Here is a 15,599-nt window from a genome sequence, read left to right on the forward strand (position 1 = left end):
CTAATGTCCACACAGTGAGTCTAATGTCCACATAGTGAGTCTAATGTCCACATAATGAGTCTAATGTCCACATAATGACTCTAATGTCCACATAATGAGTATAATGTCCACATAATACGTCTAATGTCCACATAATACGTCTAATGTCCACATAATACGTCTAATGTCCACACAGTGAGTATAATGTCCACACAGTGAGTATAATGTCCACACAGTGAGTATAATGTCCACGCAGTGAGTCTAATGTCCACATAATACGTCTAATGTCCACATAAAACGTATAATGTCCACACAGTGAGTCTAATGTCCACACAGTGAGTCTAATGTCCACACAGTGAGTCTAATGTCCACATAATACGTCTAATGTCCACATAATACGTCTAATGTCCACACAGTGAGTATAATGTCCACACAGTGAGTCTAATGTCCACACAGTGAGTCTAATGTCCACACAGTGAGTCTAATGTCCACACAATGAGTCTAATGTCCACACAGTGAGTCTAATGTCCACACAGTGAGTATAATGTCCACACAGTGAGTCTAATGTCCACACAGTGAGTCTAATGTCCACACAGTGAGTATAATGTCCACACAGTGAGTCTAATGTCCACACAGTGAGTCTAATGTCCACACAGTGAGTCTAATGTCCACACAGTGAGTATAATGTCCACACAGTGAGTATAATGTCCACACAGTGAGTATAATGTCCACACAGTGAGTCTAATGTCCACATAATACGTCTAATGTCCACATAAAACGTATAATGTCCACACAGTGAGACTAATGTCCACATAGTGAGTCTAATGTCTACACAGTGAGTCTAATGTCCACATAGTGAGTCTAATGTCCACATAATGAGTCTAATGTCCACATAATGAGTCTAATGTCCAAATAATGAGTATAATGTCCACATAATAGGTCTAATGTCCACATAATACGTCTAATGTCCACATAATACGTCTAATGTCCACACAGTGAGTATAATGTCCACACAGTGAGTATAATGTCCACACAGTGAGTATAATGTCCACACAGTGAGTCTAATGTCCACATAATACGTCTAATGTCCACATAAAACGTATAATGTCCACACAGTGAGTCTAATGTCCACACAGTGAGTCTAATGTCCACACAGTGAGTCTAATGTCCACATAATACGTCTAATGTCCACATAATACGTCTAATGTCCACACAGTGAGTATAATGTCCACACAGTGAGTCTAATGTCCACACAGTGAGTCTAATGTCCACACAGTGAGTCTAATGTCCACACAGTGAGTCTAATGTCCACACAGTGAGTCTAATGTCCACACAGTGAGTCTAATGTCCACACAGTGAGTATAATGTCCACACAGTGAGTATAATGTCCACACAGTGAGTCTAATGTCCACACAGTGAGTATAATGTCCACACAGTGAGTATAATATCCACACAGTGAGTATAATGTCCACACAGTGAGTCTAATGTCCACACAGTGAGTCTAATGTCCACACAGTGAGTCTAATGTCCACATAATGAGTCTAATGTCCACATAATAATAATAATGTCCACATAAAACGTATAATGTCCACACAGTGAGTCTAATGTCCACACAGTGAGTCTAATGTCCACACAGTGAGTCTAATGTCCACACAGTGAGTCTAATGTCCACACAGTGAGTCTAATGTCCACACAGTGAGTATAATGTCCACACAGTGAGTCTAATGTCCACATAATGAGTCTAATGTCCACACAGTGAGTATAATGTCCACACAGTGAGTATAATGTCCACACAGTGAGTCTAATGTCCACACAGTGAGTCTAATGTCCACACAGTGAGTCTAATGTCCACACAGTGAGTCTAATGTCCACACAGTGAGTATAATGTCCACACAGTGAGTATAATGTCCACACAGTGAGTATAATGTCCACACAGTGAGTCTAATGTCCACATAATACGTCTAATGTCCACATAAAACGTATAATGTCCACACAGTGAGTCTAATGTCCACACAGTGAGTCTAATGTCCACACAGTGAGTCTAATGTCCACATAGTGAGTCTAATGTCCACACAGTGAGTCTAATGTCCACACAGTGAGTCTAATGTCCACACAGTGAGTATAATGTCCACACAGTGAGTCTAATGTCCACACAGTGAGTATAATGTCCACACAGTGAGTCTAATGTCCACACAGTGAGTCTAATGTCCACACAGTGAGTCTAATGTCCACACAGTGAGTCTAATGTCCACACAGTGAGTATAATGTCCACACAGTGAGTCTAATGTCCACACAGTGAGTATAATGTCCACACAGTGAGTATAATGTCCACACAGTGAGTCTAATGTCCACACAGTGAGTATAATGTCCACACAGTGAGTCTAATGTCCACATAATGAGTCTAATGTCCACATAATAATAATAATGTCCACATAAAACGTATAATGTCCACACAGTGAGTCTAATGTCCACACAGTGAGTCTAATGTCCACACAGTGAGTATAATGTCCACACAGTGAGTATAATGTCCACACAGTGAGTCTAATGTCCACATAATGAGTCTAATGTCCACACAGTGAGTATAATGTCCACACAGTGAGTATAATGTCCACACAGTGAGTCTAATGTCCACACAGTGAGTCTAATGTCCACACAGTGAGTCTAATGTCCACACAGTGAGTCTAATGTCCACACAGTGAGTATAATGTCCACACAGTGAGTATAATGTCCACACAGGGAGTCTAATGTCCACACAGTGAGTCTAATGTCCACATAATACGTCTAATGTCCACATAAAACGTATAATGTCCACACAGTGAGTCTAATGTCCAAACAGTGAGTCTAATGTCCACACAGTGAGTCTAATGTCCAAACAGTGAGTCTAATGTCCACACAGTGAGTCTAATGTCCACATAGTGAGTCTAATGTCCACACAGTGAGTCTAATGTCCACACAGTGAGTCTAATGTCCACACAGTGAGTATAATGTCCACACAGTGAGTCTAATGTCCACACAGTGAGTATAATGTCCACACAGTGAGTCTAATGTCCACACAGTGAGTCTAATGTCCACACAGTGAGTCTAATGTCCACACAGTGAGTCTAATGTCCACACAGTGAGTCTAATGTCCACACAGTGAGTATAATGTCCACACAGTGAGTATAATGTCCACACAGGGAGTCTAATGTCCACACAGTGAGTCTAATGTCCACATAATACGTCTAATGTCCACATAAAACGTATAATGTCCACACAGTGAGTCTAATGTCCAAACAGTGAGTCTAATGTCCACACAGTGAGTCTAATGTCCAAACAGTGAGTCTAATGTCCACACAGTGAGTCTAATGTCCACATAGTGAGTCTAATGTCCACACAGTGAGTCTAATGTCCACACAGTGAGTCTAATGTCCACACAGTGAGTATAATGTCCACACAGTGAGTCTAATGTCCACACAGTGAGTATAATGTCCACACAGTGAGTCTAATGTCCACACAGTGAGTCTAATGTCCACACAGTGAGTCTAATGTCCACACAGTGAGTCTAATGTCCACACAGTGAGTCTAATGTCCACACAGTGAGTTTAATGTCCACACAGTGAGTCTAATGTCCACACAGTGAGTATAATGTCCACACAGTGAGTCTAATGTCCACACAGTGAGTATAATGTCCACACAGTGAGTATAATGTCCACACAGTGAGTCTAATGTCCACATAATGAGTATAATGTCCACATAATAAGTATAATGTCCACACAGTGAGTCTAATGTCCACATGGTGAGTCTATTGTCCACACAATGAGTCTAATGTCCACACAGTGAGTCTAATGTCCACACAGTGAGTCTAATGTCCACACAGTGAGTATAATGTCCACACAGTGAGCATAATGTCCACACAGTGAGTCTAATGTCCACACAGTGAGTCTAATGTCCACACAGTGAGTCTAATGTCCACACAGTGAGTATAATGTCCACACAGTGAGTCTAATGTCCACATAATACGTCTAATGTCCACATAAAACGTATAATGTCCACACAGTGAGTCTAATGTCCACACAGTGAGTCTAATGTCCACACAGTGAGTTCAATGTCCGCACAGTGAGTCTAATGTCCACACAGTGAGTCTAATGTCCACACAGTGAGTTCAATGTCCGCACAGTGAGTCTAATGTCCACACAGTGAGTCTAATGTCCACACAGTGAGTCTAATGTCCACACAGTGAGTCTAATGTCCACACAGTGAGTCTAATGTCCACACAGTGAGTATAATGTCCACACAGTGAGTATAATGTCCACACAGTGAGTCTAATGTCCACACAGTGAGTATAATGTCCACACAGTGAGTCTAATGTCCACATAATGAGTCTAATGTCCACATAATAAGTATAATGTCCACACAGTGAGTCTAATGTCCACATAGTGAGTCTATTGTCCACATAATGAGTAAAATGTCCACAAAATACGTCTAATGTCCACACAGTGAGTCTAATGTCCACACAGTGAGTATAATGTCCACACAGTGAGTCTAATGTCCACACAGTGAGTCTAATGTCCACACAGTGAGTCTAATGTCCACACAGTGAGTCTAATGTCCACACAGTGAGTATAATGTCCACACAGTGAGTCTAATGTCCACACAGTGAGTCTAATGTCCACACAGTGAGTCTAATGTCCACACAGTGAGTATAATGTCCACACAGTGAGTATAATGTCCACACAGTGAGTCTAATGTCCACATAATGAGTCTAATGTCCACATAATAAGTATAATGTCCACACAGTGAGTCTTATGTCCACATAGTGAGTCTATTGTCCACATAATGAGTCTAATGTCCTCATAATGAGTATAATGTCCACACAGGGAGTCTAATGTCCACACAGAGAGTTTAATGTCTGTATAATGTCCACACAGTGAGTATAATGTCCACATAATGAGTCTAATGTCCACATAATAATTATAATCTCCACACAGTGAGTCTAATGTCCACATAATGAGTATAATGTCCACATAATGAGTATAATGTCCACACAGTGAGTCTAATGTCCACACAGTGAGTACAATGTCCACATAATGAGTCTAATGTCCACACAGTGAGTCTAATGTCCACACAGTGAGTCTAATGTCCACACAGTGAGTCTAATGTCCACACAGTGAGTCTAATGTCCACACAGTGAGTATAATGTCCACACAGTGAGTATAATGTCCACACAGTGAGTATAATGTCCACACAGTGAGTCTAATGTCCACATAATACGTCTAATGTCCACATAAAACGTATAATGTCCACACAGTGAGACTAATGTCCACATAGTGAGTCTAATGTCTACACAGTGAGTCTAATGTCCACATAGTGAGTCTAATGTCCACATAATGAGTCTAATGTCCACATAATGAGTCTAATGTCCAAATAATGAGTATAATGTCCACATAATAGGTCTAATGTCCACATAATACGTCTAATGTCCACATAATACGTCTAATGTCCACACAGTGAGTATAATGTCCACACAGTGAGTATAATGTCCACACAGTGAGTATAATGTCCACACAGTGAGTCTAATGTCCACATAATACGTCTAATGTCCACATAAAACGTATAATGTCCACACAGTGAGTCTAATGTCCACACAGTGAGTCTAATGTCCACACAGTGAGTCTAATGTCCACATAATACGTCTAATGTCCACATAATACGTCTAATGTCCACACAGTGAGTATAATGTCCACACAGTGAGTCTAATGTCCACACAGTGAGTCTAATGTCCACACAGTGAGTCTAATGTCCACACAGTGAGTCTAATGTCCACACAGTGAGTCTAATGTCCACACAGTGAGTCTAATGTCCACACAGTGAGTATAATGTCCACACAGTGAGTATAATGTCCACACAGTGAGTCTAATGTCCACACAGTGAGTATAATGTCCACACAGTGAGTATAATATCCACACAGTGAGTATAATGTCCACACAGTGAGTCTAATGTCCACACAGTGAGTCTAATGTCCACACAGTGAGTCTAATGTCCACATAATGAGTCTAATGTCCACATAATAATAATAATGTCCACATAAAACGTATAATGTCCACACAGTGAGTCTAATGTCCACACAGTGAGTCTAATGTCCACACAGTGAGTCTAATGTCCACACAGTGAGTCTAATGTCCACACAGTGAGTCTAATGTCCACACAGTGAGTATAATGTCCACACAGTGAGTCTAATGTCCACATAATGAGTCTAATGTCCACACAGTGAGTATAATGTCCACACAGTGAGTATAATGTCCACACAGTGAGTCTAATGTCCACACAGTGAGTCTAATGTCCACACAGTGAGTCTAATGTCCACACAGTGAGTCTAATGTCCACACAGTGAGTATAATGTCCACACAGTGAGTATAATGTCCACACAGTGAGTATAATGTCCACACAGTGAGTCTAATGTCCACATAATACGTCTAATGTCCACATAAAACGTATAATGTCCACACAGTGAGTCTAATGTCCACACAGTGAGTCTAATGTCCACACAGTGAGTCTAATGTCCACATAGTGAGTCTAATGTCCACACAGTGAGTCTAATGTCCACACAGTGAGTCTAATGTCCACACAGTGAGTATAATGTCCACACAGTGAGTCTAATGTCCACACAGTGAGTATAATGTCCACACAGTGAGTCTAATGTCCACACAGTGAGTCTAATGTCCACACAGTGAGTCTAATGTCCACACAGTGAGTCTAATGTCCACACAGTGAGTATAATGTCCACACAGTGAGTCTAATGTCCACACAGTGAGTCTAATGTCCACACAGTGAGTATAATGTCCACACAGTGAGTCTAATGTCCACACAGTGAGTATAATGTCCACACAGTGAGTCTAATGTCCACATAATGAGTCTAATGTCCACATAATAATAATAATGTCCACATAAAACGTATAATGTCCACACAGTGAGTCTAATGTCCACACAGTGAGTCTAATGTCCACACAGTGAGTATAATGTCCACACAGTGAGTATAATGTCCACACAGTGAGTCTAATGTCCACATAATGAGTCTAATGTCCACACAGTGAGTATAATGTCCACACAGTGAGTATAATGTCCACACAGTGAGTCTAATGTCCACACAGTGAGTCTAATGTCCACACAGTGAGTCTAATGTCCACACAGTGAGTCTAATGTCCACACAGTGAGTATAATGTCCACACAGTGAGTATAATGTCCACACAGGGAGTCTAATGTCCACACAGTGAGTCTAATGTCCACATAATACGTCTAATGTCCACATAAAACGTATAATGTCCACACAGTGAGTCTAATGTCCAAACAGTGAGTCTAATGTCCACACAGTGAGTCTAATGTCCACATAGTGAGTCTAATGTCCACACAGTGAGTCTAATGTCCACACAGTGAGTCTAATGTCCACACAGTGAGTATAATGTCCACACAGTGAGTCTAATGTCCACACAGTGAGTATAATGTCCACACAGTGAGTCTAATGTCCACACAGTGAGTCTAATGTCCACACAGTGAGTCTAATGTCCACACAGTGAGTCTAATGTCCACACAGTGAGTCTAATGTCCACACAGTGAGTATAATGTCCACACAGTGAGTCTAATGTCCACACAGTGAGTATAATGTCCACACAGTGAGTCTAATGTCCACACAGTGAGTATAATGTCCACACAGTGAGTATAATGTCCACACAGTGAGTCTAATGTCCACATAATGAGTATAATGTCCACATAATAAGTATAATGTCCACACAGTGAGTCTAATGTCCACATGGTGAGTCTATTGTCCACACAATGAGTCTAATGTCCACACAGTGAGTCTAATGTCCACACAGTGAGTCTAATGTCCACACAGTGAGTATAATGTCCACACAGTGAGCATAATGTCCACACAGTGAGTCTAATGTCCACACAGTGAGTCTAATGTCCACACAGTGAGTCTAATGTCCACACAGTGAGTATAATGTCCACACAGTGAGTCTAATGTCCACATAATACGTCTAATGTCCACATAAAACGTATAATGTCCACACAGTGAGTCTAATGTCCACACAGTGAGTCTAATGTCCACACAGTGAGTTCAATGTCCGCACAGTGAGTCTAATGTCCACACAGTGAGTCTAATGTCCACACAGTGAGTCTAATGTCCACACAGTGAGTCTAATGTCCACACAGTGAGTATAATGTCCACACAGTGAGTATAATGTCCACACAGTGAGTCTAATGTCCACACAGTGAGTATAATGTCCACACAGTGAGTCTAATGTCCACATAATGAGTCTAATGTCCACATAATAAGTATAATGTCCACACAGTGAGTCTAATGTCCACATAGTGAGTCTATTGTCCACATAATGAGTAAAATGTCCACAAAATACGTCTAATGTCCACACAGTGAGTCTAATGTCCACACAGTGAGTATAATGTCCACACAGTGAGTCTAATGTCCACACAGTGAGTCTAATGTCCACACAGTGAGTCTAATGTCCACACAGTGAGTCTAATGTCCACACAGTGAGTATAATGTCCACACAGTGAGTCTAATGTCCACACAGTGAGTCTAATGTCCACACAGTGAGTCTAATGTCCACACAGTGAGTATAATGTCCACACAGTGAGTATAATGTCCACACAGTGAGTCTAATGTCCACATAATGAGTCTAATGTCCACATAATAAGTATAATGTCCACACAGTGAGTCTTATGTCCACATAGTGAGTCTATTGTCCACATAATGAGTCTAATGTCCTCATAATGAGTATAATGTCCACACAGGGAGTCTAATGTCCACACAGAGAGTTTAATGTCTGTATAATGTCCACACAGTGAGTATAATGTCCACATAATGAGTCTAATGTCCACATAATAATTATAATCTCCACACAGTGAGTCTAATGTCCACATAATGAGTATAATGTCCACATAATGAGTATAATGTCCACACAGTGAGTCTAATGTCCACACAGTGAGTACAATGTCCACATAATGAGTCTAATGTCCACACAGTGAGTCTAATGTCCACACAGTGAGTCTAATGTCCACACAGTGAGTATAATGTCCACACATTGAGTATAATGTCCACACAGTGAGTCTAATGTCCACATAATGAGTCTAATGTCCACATAATAAGTATAATGTCCACATAATGAGTCTAATGTCCTCATAATGAGTATAATGTCCACACAGGGAGTCTAATGTCCACACAGAGAGTTTAATGTCTGTATAATGTCCACACAGTGAGTATAATGTCCACATAATGAGTCTAATGTCCACATAATAATTATAATCTCCACACAGTGAGTCTAATGTCCACATAATGAGTATAATGTCCACATAATGAGTATAATGTCCACACAGTGAGTCTAATGTCCACACAGTGAGTACAATGTCCACATAATGAGTCTAATGTCCACACAGTGAGTCTAATGTCCACACAGTGAGTCTAATGTCCACACAGTGAGTATAATGTCCACACATTGAGTATAATGTCCACACAGTGAGTCTAATGTCCACATAATGAGTCTAATGTCCACATAATAAGTATAATGTCCACACAGTGAGTCTAATGTCCACATAGTGAGTCTATTGTCCACATAATGAGTAAAATGTCCACAAAATATGTCTAATGTCCACACAGTGAGTCTAATGTCCACACAGTGAGTATAACGTCCACACAGTGAGTCTAATGTCCACACAGTGAGTCTAATGTCCACACAGTGAGTCTAATGTCCACACAGTGAGTATATTGTCCACACAGTGAGTCTAATGTCCACACAGTGAGTCTAATGTCCACACAGTGAGTATAATGTCCACACAGTGAGTATAATGTCCACACAGTGAGTCTAATGTCCACATAATGAGTCTAATGTCCACATAATAAGTATAATGTCCACACAGTGAGTCTAATGTCCACATAGTGAGTCTATTGTCCACATAATGAGTCTAATGTCCACACAGGGAGTCTAATGTCCACACAGAGGGTTTAATGTCTGTATAATGTCCACACAGTGAGTATAATGTCCACATAATGAGTCTAATGTCCACATAATAATTATAATGTCCACACAGTGAGTCTAATGTCCACATAATGAGTCTAATGTCCACATAATGAGTCTAATGTCCACACAGTGAGTTTAATGTCCACATAGTGAGTCTATTGTCCACATAATGAGTAAAATGTCCACAAAATACGTCTAATGTCCACACAGTGAGTCTAATGTCAACACAGTGAGTATAATGTCCACACAGTGAGTCTAATGTCCACACAGTGAGTCTAATGTCCACACAGTGAGTCTAATGTCCACACAGTGAGTCTAATGTCCACACAGTGAGTCTAATGTCCACACAGTGAGTATAATGTCCACACAGTGAGTCTAATGTCCACACAGTGAGTCAAATGTCCACACAGTGAGTCTAATGTCCACACAGTGAGTATAATGTCCACACAGTGAGTCTAATGTCCACACAGTGAGTCTAATGTCCACATAATGAGTCTAATGTCCACATAATAAGTATAATGTCCACACAGTGAGTCTAATGTCCACATAGTGAGTCTATTGTCCACATAATGAGTCTAATGTCCACATAATGAGTATAATGTCCACACAGGGAGTCTAATGTCCACACAGAGAGTTTAATGTCTGTATAATGTCCACACAGTGAGTATAATGTCCACATAATGAGTCTAATGTCCACATAATAATTATAATCTCCACACAGTGAGTCTAATGTCCACATAATGAGTATAATGTCCACAAAATGAGTATAATGTCCACACAGTGAGTCTAATGTCCACACAGTGAGTATAATGTCCACATAATGAGTCTAATGTCCACACAGTGAGTCTAATGTCCACACAGTGAGTCTAATGTCCACACAGTGAGTATAATGTCCACACATTGAGTATAATGTCCACACAGTGAGTCTAATGTCCACATAATGAGTCTAATGTCCACATAATAAGTATAATGTCCACACAGTGAGTCTAATGTCCACATAGTGAGTCTATTGTCCACATAATGAGTAAAATGTCCACAAAATACGTCTAATGTCCACACAGTGAGTATAATGTCCACACAGTGAGTCTAATGTCCACACAGTGAGTCGAATGTCCACACAGTGAGTCTAATGTCCACACAGTGAGTCTAATGTCCACACAGTGAGTCTAATGTCCACACAGTGAGTATAATGTCCACACAGTGAGTCTAATGTCCACACAGTGAGTATAATGTCCACACAGTGAGTCTAATGTCCACACAGTGAGTATAATGTCCACACAGTGATTATAATGTCCACACAGTGAGTCTAATGTCCACATAATGAGTATACTGTCCACATAATAAGTATAATGTCCACAGTGAGTCTAATGTCCACATGGTGAGTCTATTGTCCACACAATGAGTCTAATGTCCACACAGTGAGTCTAATGTCCACACAGTGAGTCTAATGTCCACACAGTGAGTATAATGTCCACACAGTGAGTATAATGTCCACACAGTGAGTCTAATGTCCACACAGTGAGTCTAATGTCCACACAGTGAGTCTAATGTCCACACAGTGAGTATAATGTCCACACAGTGAGTCTAATGTCCACATAATACGTCTAATGTCCACATAAAACGTATAATGTCCACACAGTGAGTCTAATGTCCACACAGTGAGTCTAATGTCCACACAGTGAGTCCAATGTCCGCACAGTGAGTCTAATGTCCACACAGTGAGTCTAATGTCCACACAGTGAGTATAATGTCCACACAGTGAGTCTAATGTCCACACAGTGAGTCTAATGTCCACACAGTGAGTCTAATGTCCACACAGTGAGTCTAATGTCCACACAGTGAGTCTAATGTCCACACAGTGAGTATAATGTCCACACAGTGAGTATAATGTCCACACAGTGAGTCTAATGTCCACACAGTGAGTATAATGTCCACACAGTGAGTCTAATGTCCACATAATGAGTCTAATGTCCACATAATAAGTATAATGTCCACACAGTGAGTCTAATGTCCACATAGTGAGTCTATTGTCCACATAATGAGTAAAATGTCCACAAAATACGTCTAATGTCCACACAGTGAGTCTAATGTCCACACAGTGAGTATAATGTCCACACAGTGAGTCTAATGTCCACACAGTGAGTCTAATGTCCACACAGTGAGTCTAATGTCCACACAGTGAGTCTAATGTCCACACAGTGAGTATAATGTCCACACAGTGAGTCTAATGTCCACACAGTGAGTCTAATGTCCACACAGTGAGTCTAATGTCCACACAGTGAGTATAATGTCCACACAGTGAGTCTAATGTCCACACAGTGAGTCTAATGTCCACACAGTGAGTCTAATGTCCACACAGTGAGTATAATGTCCACACAGTGAGTATAATGTCCACACAGTGAGTCTAATGTCCACATAATGAGTCTAATGTCCACATAATAAGTATAATGTCCACACAGTGAGTCTAATGTCCACATAGTGAGTCTATTGTCCACATAATGAGTCTAATGTCCACATAATGAGTATAATGTCCACACAGGGAGTCTAATGTCCACACAGAGAGTTTAATGTCTGTATAATGTCCACACAGTGAGTATAATGTCCACATAATGAGTCTAATGTCCACATAATAATTATAATCTCCACACAGTGAGTCTAATGTCCACATAATGAGTATAATGTCCACATAATGAGTATAATGTCCACACAGTGAGTCTAATGTCCACACAGTGAGTATAATGTCCACATAATGAGTCTAATGTCCACACAGTGAGTCTAATGTCCACACAGTGAGTCTAATGTCCACACAGTGAGTATAATGTCCACACATTGAGTATAATGTCCACACAGTGAGTCTAATGTCCACATAATGAGTCTAATGTCCACATAATATGTATAATGTCCACACAGTGAGTCTAATGTCCACAGAGTGAGTCTATTGTCCACATAATGAGTAAAATGTCCACAAAATACGTCTAATGTCCACACAGTGAGTCTAATGTCCACACAGTGAGTATAACGTCCACACAGTGAGTCTAATGTCCACACAGTGAGTCTAATGTCCACACAGTGAGTCTAATGTCCACACAGTGAGTCTATTGTCCACACAGTGAGTCTAATGTCCACACAGTGAGTCTAATGTCCACACAGTGAGTATAATGTCCACACAGTGAGTATAATGTCCACACAGTGAGTCTAATGTCCACATAATGAGTCTAATGTCCACATAATAAGTATAATGTCCACACAGTGAGTCTAATGTCCACATAGTGAGTCTATTGTCCACATAATGAGTCTAATGTCCACACAGGGAGTCTAATGTCCACACAGAGAGTTTAATGTCTGTATAATGTCCACACAGTGAGTATAATGTCCACATAATGAGTCTAATGTCCACATAATAATTATAATGTCCACACAGTGAGTCTAATGTCCACATAATGAGTCTAATGTCCACATAATGAGTCTAATGTCCACACAGTGAGTCTAATGTCCACATAGTGAGTCTATTGTCCACATAATGAGTAAAATGTCCACAAAATACGTCTAATGTCCACACAGTGAGTCTAATGTCCACACAGTGAGTATAATGTCCACACAGTGAGTCTAATGTCCACACAGTGAGTCTAATGTCCACACAGTGAGTCTAATGTCCACACAGTGAGTCTAATGTCCACACAGTGAGTCTAATGTCCACACAGTGAGTATAATGTCCACACAGTGAGTCTAATGTCCACACAGTGAGTCTAATGTCCACACAGTGAGTCTAATGTCCACACAGTGAGTATAATGTCCACACAGTGAGTCTAATGTCCACACAGTGAGTCTAATGTCCACATAATGAGTCTAATGTCCACATAATAAGTATAATGTCCACACAGTGAGTCTAATGTCCACATAGTGAGTCTATTGTCCACATAATGAGTCTAATGTCCACATAATGAGTATAATGTCCACACAGGGAGTCTAATGTCCACACAGAGAGTTTAATGTCTGTATAATGTCCACACAGTGAGTATAATGTCCACATAATGAGTCTAATGTCCACATAATAATTATAATCTCCACACAGTGAGTCTAATGTCCACATAATGAGTATAATGTCCACATAATGAGTATAATGTCCACACAGTGAGTCTAATGTCCACACAGTGAGTATAATGTCCACATAATGAGTCTAATGTCCACACAGTGAGTCTAATGTCCACACAGTGAGTCTAATGTCCACACAGTGAGTATAATGTCCACACATTGAGTATAATGTCCACACAGTGAGTCTAATGTCCACATAATGAGTCTAATGTCCACATAATAAGTATAATGTCCACACAGTGAGTCTAATGTCCACATAGTGAGTCTATTGTCCACATAATGAGTAAAATGTCCACAAAATACATCTAATGTCCACACAGTGAGTCTAATGTCCACACAGTGAGTATAACGTCCACACAGTGAGTCTAATGTCCACACAGTGAGTCTAATGTCCACACAGTGAGTCTAATGTCCACACAGTGAGTCTATTGTCCACACAGTGAGTCTAATGTCCACACAGTGAGTCTAATGTCCACACAGTGAGTATAATGTCCACACAGTGAGTATAATGTCCACACAGTGAGTCTAATGTCCACATAATGAGTCTAATGTCCACATAATAAGTATAATGTCCACACAGTGAGTCTAATGTCCACATAGTGAGTCTATTGTCCACATAATTTGTCTAATGTCCACACAGGGAGTCTAATGTCCACACAGAGAGTTTAATGTCTGTATAATATCCACACAGTGAGTATAATGTCCACATAATGAGTCTAATGTCCACATAATAATTATAATGTCCACACAGTGAGTCTAATGTCCACATAATGAGTCTAATGTCCACATAATGAGTCTAATGTCCACACAGTGAGTCTAATGTCCACACAGTGAGTATAATGTCCACATAATGAGTCTAATGTCCACACAGTGAGTATAATGTCCACACAGTGAGTATAATGTCCAAACAGGGATACTAATGTCCATAATGTGAGTCTAATGTCCAGGTAGCCTAGTGGTTAGAGCGTTGGGCCAGTAACTAAAAGGTTGCTAGATTAAATCCCGAGTTGACAAGATAAAAATCTGTTGTTCTGCCCCTTCTTAGGCCGCCATTATAAGTAAGAATATATTCTTAAATGACTTGCCTAGTTAAATAAAGGTGAAATAAAAAATGTGTGAATCTGATATTCATAATGTGAGTATAATGTCCATTGAGTGAGTATGATGTCCATAACGTCAGTCTTGTAGACAGTAAACACTCCCTAGGACATCCTCTTGGCGGTGGACTGTCTCAACATGTGTCATATGTGTTACGGTCATGGTATGGTGGAAAAGGGGCCAACGAACGTGTTGAAAAGTGTCTTTATTTTTAAGAGTCCCCAGAGTCAGCCTGTGGATACATGAAGACAGGAGACATGTTGAGTTAGACGTTGTGCATACAGTTGTATGACACTCAAGCACAGTGTCAAGTCTGGCCGATCCCATGTTATAGTAAGTATCAGAACATGAGGACATAGGGCTACATACACTGGTAATCCTTTCAACTGGGCTGTATAATACAGTGGTCTATAGGGTCTA

Source organism: Oncorhynchus mykiss, chromosome 18 (assembly GCF_013265735.2).
Source record: "Oncorhynchus mykiss isolate Arlee chromosome 18, USDA_OmykA_1.1, whole genome shotgun sequence".
NCBI classification, from domain to species: Eukaryota; Metazoa; Chordata; class Actinopteri; order Salmoniformes; family Salmonidae; genus Oncorhynchus; species Oncorhynchus mykiss.